The following is a 17,942-nucleotide window of genomic DNA, read 5'->3' on the forward strand; positions in this document are numbered from 1 at the left end:
TATCTTTCCACTACTTCTATAAACTCCAAGTGATCTATTTTCCTTTTTTCAATTTACTTCCTGCCATTTTTTCACCCCAAAATGCATTCCAAGTTGGCTTTTTTCTTCACTGCTCCAGGGTTATAACCAAGTACAGACCACCAGCAATCAACCTGGTTGCTTGTCCTCATCCTCCCATTACCTCCATTGGAATTTCTTTCCTATTCTTATTTTAGTGACCTAGACACCTTTTTCAAAATTTTTTCTGTATGTAACATCTACATGATCTTATGACTTTATTATCTATAGACTGATGTCTCCCAAATTTACAACTCTTGTCTTGACTTCTTTTCTGAATTACAAACTCTTATGTCCAGCTACCTTCTTGGTATTTGCATGTGTCAATTTAATATGCACCTCAATGTAACAGATCAAAAAATAAATTTATTTTCTCTCATCCCCAACCTGCTTGTCCATCTTTCCTGCTTCAATAAATGGCAACTGTATTCTTCAAATTGAAAAAAAAATTGGAGTCACTTTGGACTCTCCTCATTTTCTCAAGGTAAATTGCCATCAAAGCCTGCATGCAATGTTGTTTGAATATGTCCAGATGCTTGCACTTTTCTCAAGACAGAGTGATTCTTTAAAAATTCAAGTTGGAGGGGCTGAGGATTTAGCTCAGTGGCATAAGTGCCTGCCTTGCAAGTGTGTGGTTGTGAGTTGATCCCCAGTACTGATAAAAAGACAAAAAAAAAAAAAAATTCAAGTTAGGATTCAGGGTGTAGCTCAGCAACAGGGTTCATGCTCAATATGCTTAGAGGTCTTGGATTCAGTTCCTAAGCAACAACAACACACACACACTCCAGTCAAATTACATTTTACTTCTCTAGTCAAAACCTTTGTTTTTTTGTCTTTTTCCTTTTTATCGGTACCAGGGATCGAACTCACAACCCCCTGCTTGCACAGCAGGTGCTTATGGCACTGAACTAAATCCCCAGCCCCATAGTCAAAACCTTTGAACAGCTTCCCATCTTACTAAGTAAAAGTCGAACTCCGCTCATGGTATCCTGTTACCTCTGACCTCATTTCCTACTTTTACTGTCTTCTACTCTGCATCTGCCACTCTGGCCTCCTTTCTGTTCTTAGACACTTAGAAGTGTCCTTCTATCTCCTAAGTTTCTGCACTTACTATTTTTTCTCTCTAAATTCCTTTTTCCCCTGACATGGTACATTAATCAGGCCCCCATCTCCTTCAGATCTTTGTAAAATTTGCTTCTCAGTCGGGTCTCTCTGGTATATTTAAACAAAAATCTCTTTTAAATTGTTTTGATACGACTGCAGTACATGATTACATTCCTTGTGGGAAATTAGTACATATATACAAAACATCTTTTTTTTCAATTCCCTTCCCCAACACTTCTCCCCTGGAAAAGTCTTTTTTTTTTTTTTTTTGTCACCCTCAGCACTGATTATTTTTGTATCACTGAGTTATGTTTGCTTGCAGCTTTAACCTACTTTTCATATTATATATTTTGCTCATTACTTTTAAACGTATTTCCTCAATGATGTCACAAGGATTATTTCCTGCTTTGCTAAGTGTCTGGCACACAGTAGTTCTAAGTGTAAGTGTTTATAATGTGTTTACTACATTCTCTAGTTTGTCGCTTAACTAGTACTAGCTTCACAGGAAGTGCATTCCCAAGAGAGACAAGACTAAATAGAAACACTGTCCTTTTTTTTTTTTTGTCTTTTTCCTTTTTATCGGTACTGGGGATCGAACTCACGACTGCCTGCTTGCAAGGCAGGCGCTTATGCCGCTGAGCTAAATCCCCAGCCCTACACTGTCCATTCTTATCATGTCTTACTTTCCATTCTTCTTCACAGTATTTTACTTTTTTTCACTTGAGGTACACTACTCTTCACATTCACTGCACTCCTTTCCAGTACACTATTGACTCCCTCCTGAACTTTTACCACTGGGGTTTCTTCTCTGGAATTACTATCCATCTATTTAAAAAAAACAAAAAACAAAACTGCTTTATTTTCCTCCCTAAGATGTTGCCTTTTCTAGATTCACCAATCTTTCATGTTGTTTCTGCTCTTTCAGTCCACAGTTTACCTTTTCTGCACTACACATAAGGGCCTATGCATGGCTTGTAGGTCCCTGAATTCAAGAGCACATTACCTTACAGTTCTGCATCCCTCTCGCACACTGCAGCAGGAAGTTTGGCACAGACGATACCCTCTAAAACTCCTGGGCGTAGAAGCCGATCCACAGTCTGTTTATTGTGTTTCTTATTATAAAAGTAACACACACATTGTAAACCATTGAGGAAACAAAAGCTGGAGTGAGAAAATAATGATTACCCGTAATTATCTTTGAGAACTAACTGGCAGTAAGAGTGTGTTTTTCTTTAAATTCTTATATTGTTCGGTTTTTATTTTATATTGGTACATTTGCAGTACACAATGAGTACATGCCTCCTGGAGAGTTGGCACACTTCTCAAATTTTTAAACCCCATCCCCTCCCCTCATTCTTCTTTCCCTCTTTTGGCTCCCCTTACTTTTGAAAAAGATCAATTTTCATTTTCCATTATCTATCTTTTCTTTGTTCGTTATAGTTTGGGCTTTTTCATTTAAGCGACTGTGCGATATTTAAGCTTGTGTCTGGCATGTTTCATTTATAACATTAGCCAGCCCACCCTCCTTTTAAAGAGTGTCTCGAAGTAGTTTATAATCGTAACAAAAGTTCTTTCAAAGCCGAATTACCGGCGAGCACAGGGGTTTGATGCGACAAAACTGTGGTAACTTCAGGATTCTTGAAGGTAGCTATACAATTCTCAGTTTTCTACCCTTCAACAGTTTCACAAATCAACCGAAGACAACGCGTGAGGGAGCACAGAGCGGCATAATTTACGGACGTGCTCAAAAAGTCTGGCGGACTCAAGGATTGTAGAAATCCCCATTGGGGCGGGCTCCACCCTCAAAAGGGAATGATTGACAAAAAGTTATGTTTCTGGCAAAAAATTCTGCGCCGGCCCCCGAAGCAAAAGGAAAAATAGTCACTGCTTTCTACGGGAAGTCGAAGAGCACAATTTCTTTCATCGAAGTCGTCCAGTAGAGAGCGGGTACCTGTAACCCAGAAGTGAAAGACAATTTCCTTTCAGGTATTAGACTCCTCGCCAAAGGAAGTTCCAGCCGGACGACTTTTAACCACACACTCCTGCCGCCTCTCTAGCTCTTCCTATTACATGGACGACTCTTTCGAGCACTGCCTTGTTTAGATCCAACTTCTGACTAGCCCAACTCCCAAGGAGCCTAACTTAACATTGTCATCCTTTCCTTAAACAATCTTTACCTTACGGATCCCCATCAGGGTCAATTAACGCTCTCCGTTGAAGCAAAAGCTAGAGGCCGACGCTTTCTAAATCCAGCGTAGCCAGGCCGGCGCCTGCGCAGGGCAGCACCATAGAGAGGGCGCTATCTCTCTGGTCTCGGTTTACACTCTCTATGGTCTAGCCTGGTCTGTGGCGGTAAGGGGAAAAAGGGAGACTGCACTGCGCAGGCGCCGTGGGCTTTTCTCGCTCTTTTTTTAATCCTTGCACCAAGCGCTCAACCTCATTGGGGTGGAGGAGAAGGCGGCGGCTGCCCGGTCCGCAGCGATAACAGTCGCGAATAATAGGCTGTGAGTACCGTGTTAGATAGAATAAGCGGACTCAGATCTCGGAGTCCTCCCGAGGCCTCTGGTGCCTTCCTGGCGGTGGCGGGCGCCGGCTCTGGGTGGGGGCGAGGTCCGGCGCTGTCATCCGCTCGTGTGTGCACTTTGGGGGGAGGGGGCGGCACTGAGGTGGGAGCCAGCTGAGGAGCTGGTTGTGAGGGTTGTTTATCTAACCTGCAGATCTCTAATCCCAGGCTGCTTTGCACCGGAGGGCGCAGCTATGGGGTCACCAGGGCTTTGTGTGCTTCTGTCTTTTTTCCTCTCGCAGACCCCACCCCGGGCCCCCTTCCTGACCCGGGGCTCCCGGGCCCGATGGAAATGCCCACGAAGCCTAGGACGCGTTTGAAAGGAGTCGGGGACGGCGAGGGGAGGGGGCTAAGGAAAGAAATCCACAACTAGTCCTCCGCGAGTGATGGGTGTGGAGAAAGATCCGGAGGAAAAGGGTGCCGGGGAGGCGGGCGGCCGGGGCTCCCACCCGGGCCAGACAAAAGCTGAGCGAGCGGCGCCGAGGGGAGCAGCCGTCCGGGTGGGATGCAGAGGGTCCCCTTGGTCCCTGGGGGCTCTCCGAGAACTTACCAAAGCTGGGAAAGCGGACAAGTGCTGAGTTAAGCCTGTGCAGCCTCCTCAACTTGCCTTTGTTGTTCTTTGGTATTGGCAGACACTCTGATGGCTACAATGGAGCTAATCGAATTTTGCTTTCCGGTTGTCCGAGCTGCTCGGATGAGTATGGGGTTTTCCAGAGTCTAACTTATTACATAATATTTTAAAAAATAGTTGTGCTTATTTCTAAAATTAAAAAAAAAACACTGAGATGGAAGCTTAAAACGTGTTGCATCAGGGTGAATTTCTGTATAGTGGTGTTTCTTCGTTAATTGCTGACGTGTTTGTAGCACCTGTGAGCTTTCTAAAACATGATACTGTAATGTGTAGTTCTGGCAATGGGAACTTTGGATTCTCCAGTCCTTTGGGAGGCAGTGATGCAGAAGGGTCAAAAGCGAGGAAAAGTTGCATTTGCTATGTACCTGCATGCACCATATTCAGGTGCCACAGATATGAATCAGTTCTGGCCTTATAAATTGTTCATTTTTATGACTGTTATTATTTGTAATGTTTACTGAGTGTTAGCCCATTCGCTCATAGAGGGAATGGGAGAAGAGTAAGGTTGATGCAGAGATCATATAGAGATAAGGGAAATAACACCATGCCCCAGAGTACTGAATATTATTTTAATTCTCTATTTGCCAAGAAAGATTTGATGAACTGTTTGCTTATTCATCTTTGTCAAATTATCTAATTGCACTTGTGTAGCAGTTAAGGCAGATCTTTTTATTTATCATTGTTTATTATGGGCTCGCATGTCGCACTGGTTTAGATTTTTTTTAGGTTAATTTTTATCTAATTTTAAACCATACCTTTTGACTCTTCCAGCAAAGGTTAACCAAAGTCAAACTCCTTTGAAGAGACTTGTTGGTAGTAGAGGTGTGAAACATTGTATCTCCATGTTACACTTGATATGATAAATAGGCTTGGGCAAAGTTTTCACCACAAATTTATATTAGAACTAAAAAACTCATATCTCCTAGTATATGAGGCTTGTGAGTTACCTCACAGATTCAACTTTAGTAAAGGAGGAAAATATTTTTTGTACTGATAGCAAACAAAAATCTGCAGCTTGGTGTGTTATGCTTCAGTCACTTCTGTGATACCATCTCTCAAGTGTAGTTTAGATGATGGGAACTTGCTTTTTATAGAGCAAGATTTCAGGTCCTTAAAATAGTGTACATGAGTGGTGAGAACTGATTGGCCAGAGGAACATTAAGTTTATTATTCAAATATGTTATATTTTGTTTGGTGTTGAATTTAGATTTTTTTTTTTTTGCTTCTTTTGTTTGGATTATTTTCTTGAATAGTGTCATAATATAGAAGTTGGGTGAGATTCTTTCTTGGGACCAAGACTTAAACTTGTTTAAGACTCTATTAATAATCTTTTTTGTTGTTGTTGTTATTAATAATCTTGTACTTGGAAAATAAGCAATACCCTTTTCCAGTATTGGGGATTGAACCCGGGGCTTTCATAAAATAAGCTACCCTCCTATACCTTTTAAAATTTTTTATTTTGAGAGAGAGCCTCCCTAAATTGCCCATGCTGGGCTTGAACTTGCTGTCTTCCTGCCTCACTTTCCTAGGGTGCTAGGATTACAGGCATGAACCACCACACCCTGCTGAAATGAACAATACCTTTATTTTATAGTACTGTTGTAAATATATTTACTTAAGGGTATTATGCTAAGGACTGAGTTTTAATTATCAATTGTGATAGCTGCACATATGGTTGTCAAATTAATAGTAAAAATAGCAGTAAATATGAATGCTTTATAAGCAGAATCTTTAGAAGATTTCTTTGAAGTGAAAGAGGACCTATTAGTTTTTTTTTTTCTGTTAGTCTTAAAAACAAAAGTAAACAAAGAAAAAAATCATTAATGATACAGTTTTTGATTTTTAAAATATTGTTATTGTTGTTATTTTTGTTTTTTGAGACAGAGTGTTGCTATGTAGTTGAGGCTGGCTTTGAACTCATGTGTAGCCCAGTATGGCCTTGAACTCTTGACAGTCCTCCTGTCTCAGCCTTTCAAGTGCTGAGATTAAGACATGTACCACTACGCTCAGCTTGTAAAATGTAGTTTAAAAAGTAAACTAAGCTGTCTTTATTTAGTGCCAGTGGGGGCACCATCCACAAGTGTATGTGTATGTGTATGTGCTAGACTGACTTTTATGTAGAATTTAGTGTGTCTGGCTTGAGTAACTACTGCTGTAAAATTTCTTTAGTTCAGATAGTGGAACTGAAACACCACAATTTACTGATTGCTTTTAGCTTCCTTCTCTTGCTTTCCTGCCCTCTTTATGCTCAAATCATTACTGCTACACCAAATGATTTGCTTTTTCAGATTCTTACGGCATGTGACATCCTGCCTGTCCTCAGAGTCCCTGGAGAGCTAACTCAAATATACTGAAATGGTGGCACGTCTTCCATAACACCTTTGTTAGCTTCTTGTTCCCTTCCTGGAGGTCGCCTCACTTCTTGCTGTTCCTGGGATATCTGTCACCTTCCTTCTTGCTTAAGTTCACTCCTGGGCATTTACTGTTTAAATCCTTAAAGGCGAACAATGTCTTTGTAGAACATATGTTGTGGCCTCTGTTACTTACTAATGCAATTTGTGTAAATAGTGGAAACTGTCTATGAAATAATAAGTATGTTGTAACATGGACCAATGGGATTTGAGCCTTGGAAGAACTCTGAGTTCCTGTAATCTGACATTCTTTCTACCTTATGTCTGCTACATCCTGATTATCAGCCTCACCTGGAGGCATGCTTCTCGCTTCCTGCTCAGGCCTTGGTTACCAGGAAAACTTTAGACTGTACCAAAATCTGTCCCATATCCATTTACTTGTTGACTAGTTATTTCCCCTGCAGCAACATGAATTAAGTCTGTTTCTTTTCCATATAATAGCATTTTATATTTTCCAGGACAGTTGCTAGATTTATCAATTAGATTATTTACTAAACTCATTTTAGCCAGCCACCAGGTAGCAGGAGTACAGTTGAGCGTACATACACAGTCGCTGTATTTCAGGGGCTTTCCATTTAGGAGGGGAGACAATGCAGCGTGAATTGATGGCAGCTGTAATGGAAGTAGGCCCACAGCCCAACATCTTTTGTTCCCTGCTGGTTTATTTATGTTTTGGCGCTGGCAATGGAACTCAGGGCCTAGCTAAATGTGCCCTAGCAGTGAGCTGCACCCTTGAGCCCCTTCCTGGCTTAATGGAAACTCGCCATGCTTTCTTTAGGCAACTGTTTTTTTACAGTGTTTTTAAGTGCAGTGAATACAGCAAAACAAAAGGTTTTGATATGACCTGACCAGAGTATGCAGCTTTTCTTAGGAAACTGTATCGCGAATTTTCAAACTTGACTGTCAGGTGTACTCTGATTCTGCTACAGCTAGTCACAAGACTTTGAATTAAATGATTTATTTGTATTATAGTGTTTTCATTTATAAAAAACTGGAAGGGAGAGCAATGTTGATAGTAGCATGTACTATGTGATTATAAGGATTAAATGACATAAGACATGTAAAGTGCTAAGGATAGTAATGACTGGGGTATGTTAAGTGACATGGTTGGAGTTAGTATTGCTAAAAATGTTGTAGTAGTTATAGTAAGTCACCAGAATAACTTTGGGAACTTAATAAATTATAAGGGGCTTGGCCTTATTTTGTTTCTACCATCTAGAGCTTTTGATCAGTTAAACATGCGCAGGACCTTGGTAGCCATAGCTTTAACACCCTCCCCCCATGATTTTTAAATGAGAACTCTGCATACTATTTATACCCTTGGTGATTGGATTAGCTTTTACAAATTTAAAGACTTAGATCCTTCTCAAAGACTTAAACAAACAAACAAACAAACAAACAAAAGACTTGAATGACAGATAATGGCATCTGGGGGAATGACACATCTGTTTATTAGTTTAGAATGCATCTTAAACTCTGTTCTTCTTTTTTGTGGAGATGTAAATGTGTGTCTTCATAATAGTAACCTGTGAGGTAAGTTGGGGAGGTCATGTCACAGCCCTGTGGCCTGCAAGATGAGAAGGAGAGCTGGGCCCTGTGTCTCTTAGCCCAATGTTCTTTTCCTGTGAACTGCATGATATCTTGGTTACATAATTTTATGGCCTTGTATTGAAGTTGTAGTTAATAAAGTTTTCTGATCTTTTTGTTATGCGAATATCTGCCTAACTGGATTTCCTCTTTTCCTTTAGTGCATATATACTTGCTTTTAAAAATGTAAATTTAAGGTTTTTTGTTTATATCTGTCTACCAAGATGTAACTGTTGGGGGAAAAAGCCAAGAACTGGCCTGTGGTCATCTGTTACTAGAGCCTTCTTTGTTCAGGATGGCTGAGGTCAGTGTTGTGCTTTCCACCTGTCTCTGTAACTGTCCAATTAACTCTTGAGGCAGAATCATGAAATACATCTATAGTCTTATTACAGTAATAAAATAATATTACAATAATAGAGTAAGTTGAGAGAGCAATTAAGTCACTCCAACATTAACCTTTATGGGAGGGGTGCTGGGGTTTAGAACTGAGGCTTCATGCATGCTAGCAAGTGCTCTACACTTAGCTGTTGTTTCTTAATATAGCATCCTTTGAGACTGTCCATGTGTCTATACTTTGTAGTAAGTTTAGGTTTTGCATACTTTATGAATAGTTTCTTTGCAACTATGTGATATATATCATTTTCTTTTGTGTTTTTGAGAGTGGGAGTTGCTTTGTAGGTCAAGCTGGTCCCTTGACTCACTATGTACTCCAGACTCATCGTACACTAGAGACAATCATCCTGCCTCAGCTTCTTGAATTGAGACGATTACAGTGTGCCCCACCATGCCTGGCACATCATTTTTATTTTTAAAACTTTATTATAAATTATATGAATCGATGTGACAAATTTTGGTAAGCTCTTTGAGATTTTTGATATAGCATATAGCTCTAATTTTGATAACACAATGACTTTCTGAATATATCATTTCTTTTGTTAGCACTACCATAGAATATTTTCAATAAAGTAAGATTTTAGAGTTGAGGATACTATCATACTGAAGACTTTTGAAATGCTGGGCGTGATGCTACACGCCTATAATCCCAGCATTCAGGAAGGTGAGGCAAGAGGATTATTACAAATTTGAGGCGAGTCTGGAGTACAGAGTGAGTTCAAGGCCATCTCCAACAGCCAGTTCTGTCTTGAAAAAAAAAAGACTTAATATATATTGTCTTATTGTTGACCAATTATTTGTACTTTTAATTTTCAATTAAACAAAAGAAACCACCTTCTGCTAATATAATTGAAGTATGTGTTTTGCTACTAAAAGAGAAATAGATGGTATATTGCTTTTATTTACTATTGCTTATTTGTACTTATTTTAAAAATAATCACAAAGGATATTTTTTTAAGGTATTGTATAAAACTTGTATTGGTTATTGCATGCATATAAAGGCTCTTATTTTTTTGTGTTGACAGTAGTATTTCCAAAACCATTGCATTTCTAGGTAAGCAGGAAGAAAATGCAGCTCTCGTTTTGTGGGACAAATTGGTGTATTTGTCCACGCTGGAATGTGACCTTACAACATTTTGGGACCTATCTTCAAGTATTTCTTTAAGCAGTTGTATTCTAGGCCCCAGCCTAAGATATTGTAATCAGAATGTCTGTGAGTGGAACTGAGGTATCCTTTTCATTTGAACAGGTTCTGTAAGTGCTTATGAGGCTGCCAAAGTTTGAGAGCAGCCTCTGGACTCTACCTTCTAGCTAATTTTCTACAGATTGTGTCTTTCTTGTGGGTAGAAGAAGACTGTTATGAACAGTTGCTCAGACATGCTAACAGAGGCCTGTTGTATAGAGAATGAATTGTGCAGCAGTGCCCTTCCTAATGAAGAGTTGTTGGCTCATTCTAGGAACAATAAGCCAGTCTTTGTAAGAGAAATTGAACTGCATTAAAACAGCTTCTCGGAAATCTCATGGGGCTAGTGGCTGTGTTTTATTCAAGTTCTCAAAAGTCCTGGTGTTCTCCTGACCTGAACCCATTTCCTGCTCAGCTTTTGGTAAGCCTGAAGGTAGTGCATGGACTGTCTCATTGTAACAGTAGCAAAAGCTGCTCTAGGTTTAGTGCCCATCGTTTGCAAGGCACTGGCTTGGGTGTTCTAGACATCCTGTGCCAGTTTTTATATAACGTTTAAAGGCAGGTGCCATTTTCATTTTGTAACGAGAGGAAGCTGAGGCTTAGAGCAATTGAGTAATCTATAATCACACAGCTGTGGGGCAGCGCTGCTTGGTTTTCAGATTCTTTGGTTTTCTTTTCATTTATCTCCCTTTCCTTTTTTCTCTTATTTTTTGTTTCTAGCTCAGGTTGTTTTTTGTTCATTAAAAGTCAGGAGACTGCTTCTGGAGAAGTACTGTATGCTCCCATCTTTTGGCAGCATTTGAAGATTACTCCTTAGTTAGAAGGGCTGTGGGAGAGACAAGCTTCCAGTGAGGATTTCCAGGAAGTTTAGATCTGATGCTGATTGTACCTTTTAGATTAGATTCCCTGATCTGAAATCAACCCTTGGATAATCCAGATCACTGAAGACCTAATGTAGACTTTTGTCTTTTTAATTTCATGTGTGCACATGTGTATGTCACTGTAGATTGAACCCAGGACCTCAGAGATAGTGAAGTATGTTATTGTAGCCATTTGTAAGCACACTGTTCAGTGGCATTAATTATTTTCAATTTGTTACCATCCCCACAAATCTGCTCCCAGACCTTTCTATCACTCCAGATAGAAACGGTACCTATGGAGCAGTAATTCATTTTTCTTCTTTCCTTACTGCCTGGTACTTTCTAATCCACTTTTGTCTCATGGATTTACCTATTTCCGATTTTTCATTTAAGTGGAAGCATACAATCTTTGTCCTTTTGTGACTAGCTAATTTTGCTTAGCGTATTGTTTTTGAGATTCATCTGTGTCATAGCCTGTATAGTTTATTAATGCAATTTCTTTTTTATTTCTGAAAATTGTTTTGTTGTATGGATATACCGCATTTTATTTATCTAGTTGATGGCATTTAACATGTTTCCATTTTCTGGTTATTGTGAATAATGCTGCAGTATAAAAATAGCTCTTTGAATCCGAAATTCATTTTAGTTTCTAGTGTGGAGTAAAACCTTTGGGTCATGTAGTAATTCTGTATGTAACTTTTTGTAGCAAATGCCAAACTGCTTTTCACAGAGGCTGCATCACTGTACATTCTCACCAGCCCTGCACAAGAGTTCCAATGTTTCTGCAGCCTCATCAATACTATTTTGTTTTATAAAAATTACTTTTATTATATTTACTTACCTAATATGTACAATAACATCTATTAGAGTTTTGATTTGAATTTCCACAGTGACTGACAGAGTAGCTTTTTATGTGTTTACTGGTCCATGTGTATACTTTGGAGAAATATCTGTTAAAATCTTTTGCCTATTTTAAAATTGGATAATTTTGTTTTCTTTTGTGGTACTGGGAATTGAACTCAGGACCTTCACACTGAGCTATGTGTCCAACCTTTTGTATTTTTATTTTGAGACATGGTTTTGCTAAGTCATAATTTGCCCAGGGTGGGCTTGAACTTGAGTTAGTTTTGCCTCAGCCTTCCGAAGTACTGGGTAATGTGCTAGATAATATGCAGTGGGCTTGTCTTTTTATTGTTGAATTCTAGAAGTTTTGTGCTTATTCTGATATAAATTCCTTATAAGATATGATTTGCAAATATTTTATCCCACTCTGTAGATTGTCTTTATTGATAACTTTGATGCATAAAAGTTTGAAATTTCAGTGAAGTCCAATATAGCTATTTTGTTGTTGTTGTTGCTTGTGGTTATGGTGTCATCTGTAAGTATTTGTTACCAAATCCAAAGTAATAATGACATATCCCTGTGTTTTCTTCTAATATTTTATTTTACTTTATTTATTTTTTGGTGCTGGGGATTGTACTCACAACCTTGCGCTTGCCAGGCAGGTGCTTATGCCACTGAACTAAATTTCCAGCTCTTCTAATATTTTATAATTTTAGTTCTTATATTGAGGCCCTTGATCTAATTTGAACTAATTTTTGTACACGGTGTGAGGAAGGAGATTCCAATTCATTCTTTTGCATGTGGATATCTAGTTATCCTACTACTGTTGATCATTAGTAAAAGCTTACATTCTGTGTAATTAATTAATTTCTTACATTCTGTGCCACTCAGTGGCATTTATGCTTTGCTTTGTGCCTTTGACTTTGTTAGATCCCACATCCTATCTTCTAACTTTAAACAGGATGCATGAATATTTTATGTATGTTACTGCTTTGCTTCTTGATATGAAACACTTAAGAAATGGATTTCCTTTGTTTTTTAAAAAATTGAATATTGTTATTTCACTGATTTTTTTTTTTTTTTTGAGAACCTCAGCCCATTTTATTTTGTTTATTTATTTATTTATTTTTGGTCCTAGGGATCAAACTCATGACCTCAGGCTTGCCAGAGCCCATTGTATTTTTTCTTTCCTAATCAGATTTTATTAGTACATTTTACATAATGTCATAGAGAATGTGTGTCTGTACATGATAACATTTTTCTCTTTTTTTCCCATTCCTCTACTCTCCCTTCAACTCCTCCTTCCAACCCCATTTACAAGACTTTTGTTTCTATTTTTTCTTTTACTTTTTAAAAAACTTTTTCCTTTCTTCCTTCCTTCTTTCCTTCCCCCTTTTCCCTCTCTTGTTCTCCTCCCCATTTGAACATTTTTTCTTCCTATTTCCTATTATACATTTTGGTCCCTATTTACACTTTTGGTTTCTCACACCAAAGAAACAATGTGGTATTTACATCTGTGTATCTCATTTGCTTCACCTAAGAGTCTAGTCTCAAGGTGCATTCATTATCCTTCTTAATGCCACAGTAGTACTCTATTGTATGAAAAACCACAGCTTCTTTATCCATTCATAGTTGATGGGCATTCGGGCTATTTCCAAGATTTGGCTGTTTGAAACTGCCACTATACACATGACTGTGCATATGTCACTGTGGTATAAATCTGTTAATTCTTTCAGGAAGGTACCCAGAAGGGGAATAGCTGTATAGAATGGAATCTTTAGTAGTTTTTTGAGGAATTTCCACACTGATTTTCACAGTGGTTGCACCAGTCTGCACTCCAACCAACAGTGTTTTATTTTTATTTGTTTAGTTTGGCTTAGGAACTGTGGATCGAGCTCAGAGCCTTACTTTCATCTGCTAAGCATGTGCATTTCCACTGAGCTATGCCTGAAGCCCCTATTAATCTCTGAAACAGTTTGTATTCCCCAGGTAGATTTTAAGTACCTTCAAAGTATGAGTGTATGCTGTACAATTTCCTTCTTTATTGTGGTGTGACAACACTGTAACACCTAATCTGGCACTGCCCACATCACTGTGGTGTCTAATTTGGTAGTACGCAAGTGTTCTCTTTTACCTTTATTGATTGAATTGTGATGCTGAGCAGATCTTTATGAACACATTTAGGTAGTTGCCGAAAATGCTTCTTAGATTATTGATCTGTGTGTTAAAGAATTCTAAGTTTTGTACTTACGTCCTTTTAAAGTCATTTTTCCCAAATGTAGGCATTGATAGGTCTTTCAATGCATTAGGAGTTTGGGGGATGATAGATGGTATTTGGATAAACATCAGGGTAATAGGGTACATTTCATGAGTGTCTGAAACATGTTTATATTGCTTTACATGACTATGGTGACTGACTTAAATTGGGAATTTTACTAATTTGGGGGTGACTGGACCTTCCTTTTTGAATTTTTAAAATTTATTTATTTATTTTTGGTACTGGGAATTAAACTCAGGACCCCACACTTGCCAAGCAGGCACTGTGCCACTGAGCTAAACCCCTGGCCCTTCTTTTTGAATTTTAACTAGTACTTAGTCTTAAAATTATTTTGTTTGTGCAATGAGCATGTATTTTTCTAACAAAAAAATGAAATCAGTAACATTAGAAAGTTATTCTTTTGACTAGAAATTCCAAAGGTTAACTAGTGGAGAAGCATCTGCTGCTTCGGTCTGGATCTCTATTCTATTTTCCCCGTCATACCCCAGTGTTGAGTGATGTCTAGGGTTACTTGTCATAGGCAGTGTGACTTCCCCTGGGAGTCCATTTTGTAATCTGCAGTGCAGATGCAGTGAAGAAGTCTCATCTTGAAGGCTGGCCTGTGGTGTTTTGTTTTTCAGTAGATTTTTTTGACTCCTGAGGTGCTTCTTGTTATATAAATACTGAGATACTGGTTATTTGCCAGTTGTTTATATATTTTAAAGATTTAAATTAAAATTAAATTAAATTAAATTAAAAATTTAAAGTTTAAAGATTCTTATTAACAATGAAAACAAAAATATTATTTATCCTTTTATTTTCTAATTCCAAACAACATCAGAGAGAACAGAGCAAATTTAGTATTGCATATGCTTTAAAGATAATTGTCAATCAACTAAATGATTCATCAAGTGCTTAAACTCCTTTATTAGGAATAATGGTTTATGTTAGGAACAGTAGGAAGGAGGGATTTTTTTTTCCTACCTTCATTCTTCTTTAGGGAGAAGTTGGGCTAATATGTATCCCAATCTATATACCTTGTGTACATCATTTGCTGCAGAATTTGATCCAAGAAATACTTATTTTCATTGAGTACATTACCCTTCATGCATAGGCTCTTATTCCCAGAAGGATGGCCATTTAAGAAGAATGCTGTCAGCGGAGCATGCCAGTGCATGCCTGTAATATCAGTAGTCAAGATGCTGATTCGAATTCAAGCCCAACCTGTTCTGCCTAGCAAATCCAACACCAGCCTGAAATATGGCCTACTTAGTGAGACCCTTTCTTTAAAAAAAAAAAAAAAAAAAAAATGACTTGATTGAGCTGGGTTAATGATTAGTGTGACATTATAGCTTATGGTGATTGACCTTACCAAGATTAGGATTGACTGGAATGCCAAGCACATTGTGGTTTGTAACTGAATTTCTACAGTAAACATCATAGAAAAAGCTTTCTATTCCATCATTTTTTCAGAATTTGGAATAGTTGCCTAAAATTGCCAAAGATGCATTTGTCTGGACAAAGTAACAATATTTAGCTGAATTGTACAGTAATGATTTTGTAGAATCTTGAAAGAATGATTCAGCACTGGAAGATTGGGAATATCTCATTGTAATCATTTGGTTACCTAATGTCTTTGGGGTGAATAGGAACAGGCGATGCAGAAAGGTGTATTAATAAGTGTTGGGCCAAAAAATGCAAAAACTACATTAATGAAATTTGCTGCCATTAAGAAAGTTATTAAATTCTAAGTGACAAGTAGTTGAGACTGAACAAACTGTATATCTTTGTTTTTTTTTTTTCATTTTTATCGGTACCAGGGATCGAACTCACCACTGCCTGCTTGCAAGGCAGGTGCTTATGCCGCTAAGCTAAACCCGCAGCCCCCAAACTGTATATCTTGATCAGAATCTTCAACTGACTGCTAGTGTACTTAAGCACAGAGAAAGGTCTCAGTCTCCCAAAGAGAACTGTGTCTGTAACAGGGAAGGTAGACAAGTGAAATGCAGTGCCTTAAATGTGCCTACACTACAGAAAGACCTAAGAGGGGCTCTGTTGTGCTTTAATTGTGCCTCTCCTATTTCATGTGTTGTTTTCTAACAACACATGTTTCTTATGTTGATTTCTTAATCCCCAAATTCCTCTTTGGAAAGAGATTAGGATTTGATAGTCTTGAGCAGAGGCCTCCACAAAGATACTAGGGGCTTTATACTGAGAAAGACCTACATTAGCACACTGGCACGCAGTGGCCTCTGTTATGTTATGGCGTAGCAAAAAGGCCCTCAACCAGGTGCCTGTACCAAGTTCCTGGGCTTCCCAGCCTCCAGAACTGTGAGTTGAATAAATTTCTATTCTTTATAAATTACTTAGTCTTGGGTATTCTGTTACAGCAACAGAATATAGACTTAAAACAGCCTAAAATATACAGCCGAAGATAGACTTAAAACAGCCTCATAATTAGAGCTGGGGAAAGACACTTGGCCTCTTCCTATTTTGACCTGAAGGTGTCAGGTCCGCAGTCAAATATATAGCTCCTGGTTAGTACTCGTGGACCTGCCTCTTGATCGTCTTATGTTGCCTGGAGACCTCGATTGTGACCATAGGATAAGCATTTTTTTTTCTTTCCTTTTTTGAGACAGGGTCTTGCTATGCAGTTCAGGCTGGTCTTGCGCTCACTTTGTAGGCCAGGCTGGTCTTGAGCTCACAATGAACCTCCTGTCTCAGCCTCCTGAGTGTTGGGATTACAGGCGTGTGCCACCATGCCCAGCTCCAGGAGACTGACTCTTGGCAATATTTATGCCATGTTCTAATTTTATGAAATAGCCACAGATAAGTTAAGAAAATACTTTTGCTGAGAGAAGGCGGCAGTTTGAAACTAACATTTTTTAGAGTCCCAGATCTTGATAAAATCACATTCTTTTATTTTCAGATCTTTATTTAAATCACATGATCAGTAATTCAGTTTTGAAATTTTGGGTCTGGGAGTTAGACATTTTCCTTTTGGGAAACTGATGTTGCACTTGCTTTTGATCATGATAGCATTAATACACTGGGTTTTTCATTGTAGTTACAAGCTTATTACATGCATGGTGACAGTCGAATTATAAAAATGATACCTAGGGGACATTTTTTACAACTCTCCCTTTCTTTTCTCAAGTCTAAGGATTGAACTCAGGGCCTCACACATATTAAGCCAAAGCTCTATCACTGTGCTACATCTTTTTGTGTTCACTTTTATTATAAGTGAATTTAAATGTTATTGTAGAGGAGAATTCTTTTAATCTTACTTAAATTACTTAGAAATGAGAATATTGCTAATGAGAATATTGAGTTAAATGCGTGAAATTTTTCTATGATGAAATGCTTGTTTTTTGAACAGGTACATGATATATTCACATAATTTAAAATGTTAAGTTTCCTTCCTATCTGCCATCTAATCTTCCCCAGAGGTCTTACGCATTTTAGACAGAACCAGGGCCTTAATGCATATTAGGCAAGTGCTCTACCACTGAGTTGTACCCCTCACCTTCTCCTTAATTTTTTTTTTTTTTTTTTTTTTTTGTCTTTTTCGTTTTTATCGGAACCAGGGATTAACCTCACGACTGCCTGCTTGCAAGGCAGGCGCTTATGCTGCTGAGCTAAATCCCCAGCCCCCCTTTTCCTTAATTTTTTAATTACTAGTATGGCTGGATATTATATGTAATATCATAATTAGCTAAATCTTCTATAGATTAGCTTTGAGTTTTTTCTGATCTTTTGCATTTATAAATAATATTAGGAAGCATAATTCTATAATGTTATTTTGCATATTTATAAATACATAAATTCCCAGATATTCACAGTTTGGGTTAAAGATTATATGCCATAAATTTTTTATTTTTTTTGTCTTTTTCCTTTTTATCGGTACCGGGGATCGAACTCACGACTGCCTGCTTGCAAGGCAGGCGCTTATGCTGCTGAGCTAAATCCCCAGCCCCTATACCATAAAATTTTGAGAGGTGGTGCCAGGTTACTTACCTTAAAGGGTGTACAAAAACCAGCCTATAATAAGGC

The 17,942-nt window shown here is 38.3% G+C and overlaps 1 protein-coding gene and 1 long non-coding RNA gene across 51 annotated transcripts in view; one reads left to right on the top strand and one right to left on the bottom strand.

Annotated features, from left to right (window-relative positions):
• Positions 1 to 2,245: 2,245 nt before the first annotated feature.
• LOC106025434 (uncharacterized) lies at positions 2,246 to 3,510 on the bottom strand. The gene is made up of 2 exons (XR_001199010.2): positions 3,339 to 3,510; positions 2,246 to 3,112 (listed from the first exon to the last, which is right to left on the bottom strand). It is a non-coding gene; the product is annotated as an uncharacterized LOC106025434 (long non-coding RNA).
• The window catches only part of Clasp1 (cytoplasmic linker associated protein 1), a 233,682-nt gene continuing 219,233 nt past the window's right edge, over positions 3,494 to 17,942 (top strand). For all 50 annotated transcript variants that reach the window (XM_063258869.1, XM_063258879.1, XM_063258886.1 and 47 more), the window contains exon 1: positions 3,494 to 3,665. The gene's annotated coding sequence lies outside the window, so the exon portion shown is untranslated. The remainder of the gene's footprint in view (positions 3,666 to 17,942) is intronic.

Source organism: Cavia porcellus, unplaced genomic scaffold (assembly GCF_034190915.1).
Source record: "Cavia porcellus strain 051 isolate PalLab524CR breed Dunkin Hartley unplaced genomic scaffold, mCavPor4.1 scaffold_12, whole genome shotgun sequence".
NCBI lineage: Eukaryota > Metazoa > Chordata > Mammalia > Rodentia > Caviidae > Cavia > Cavia porcellus.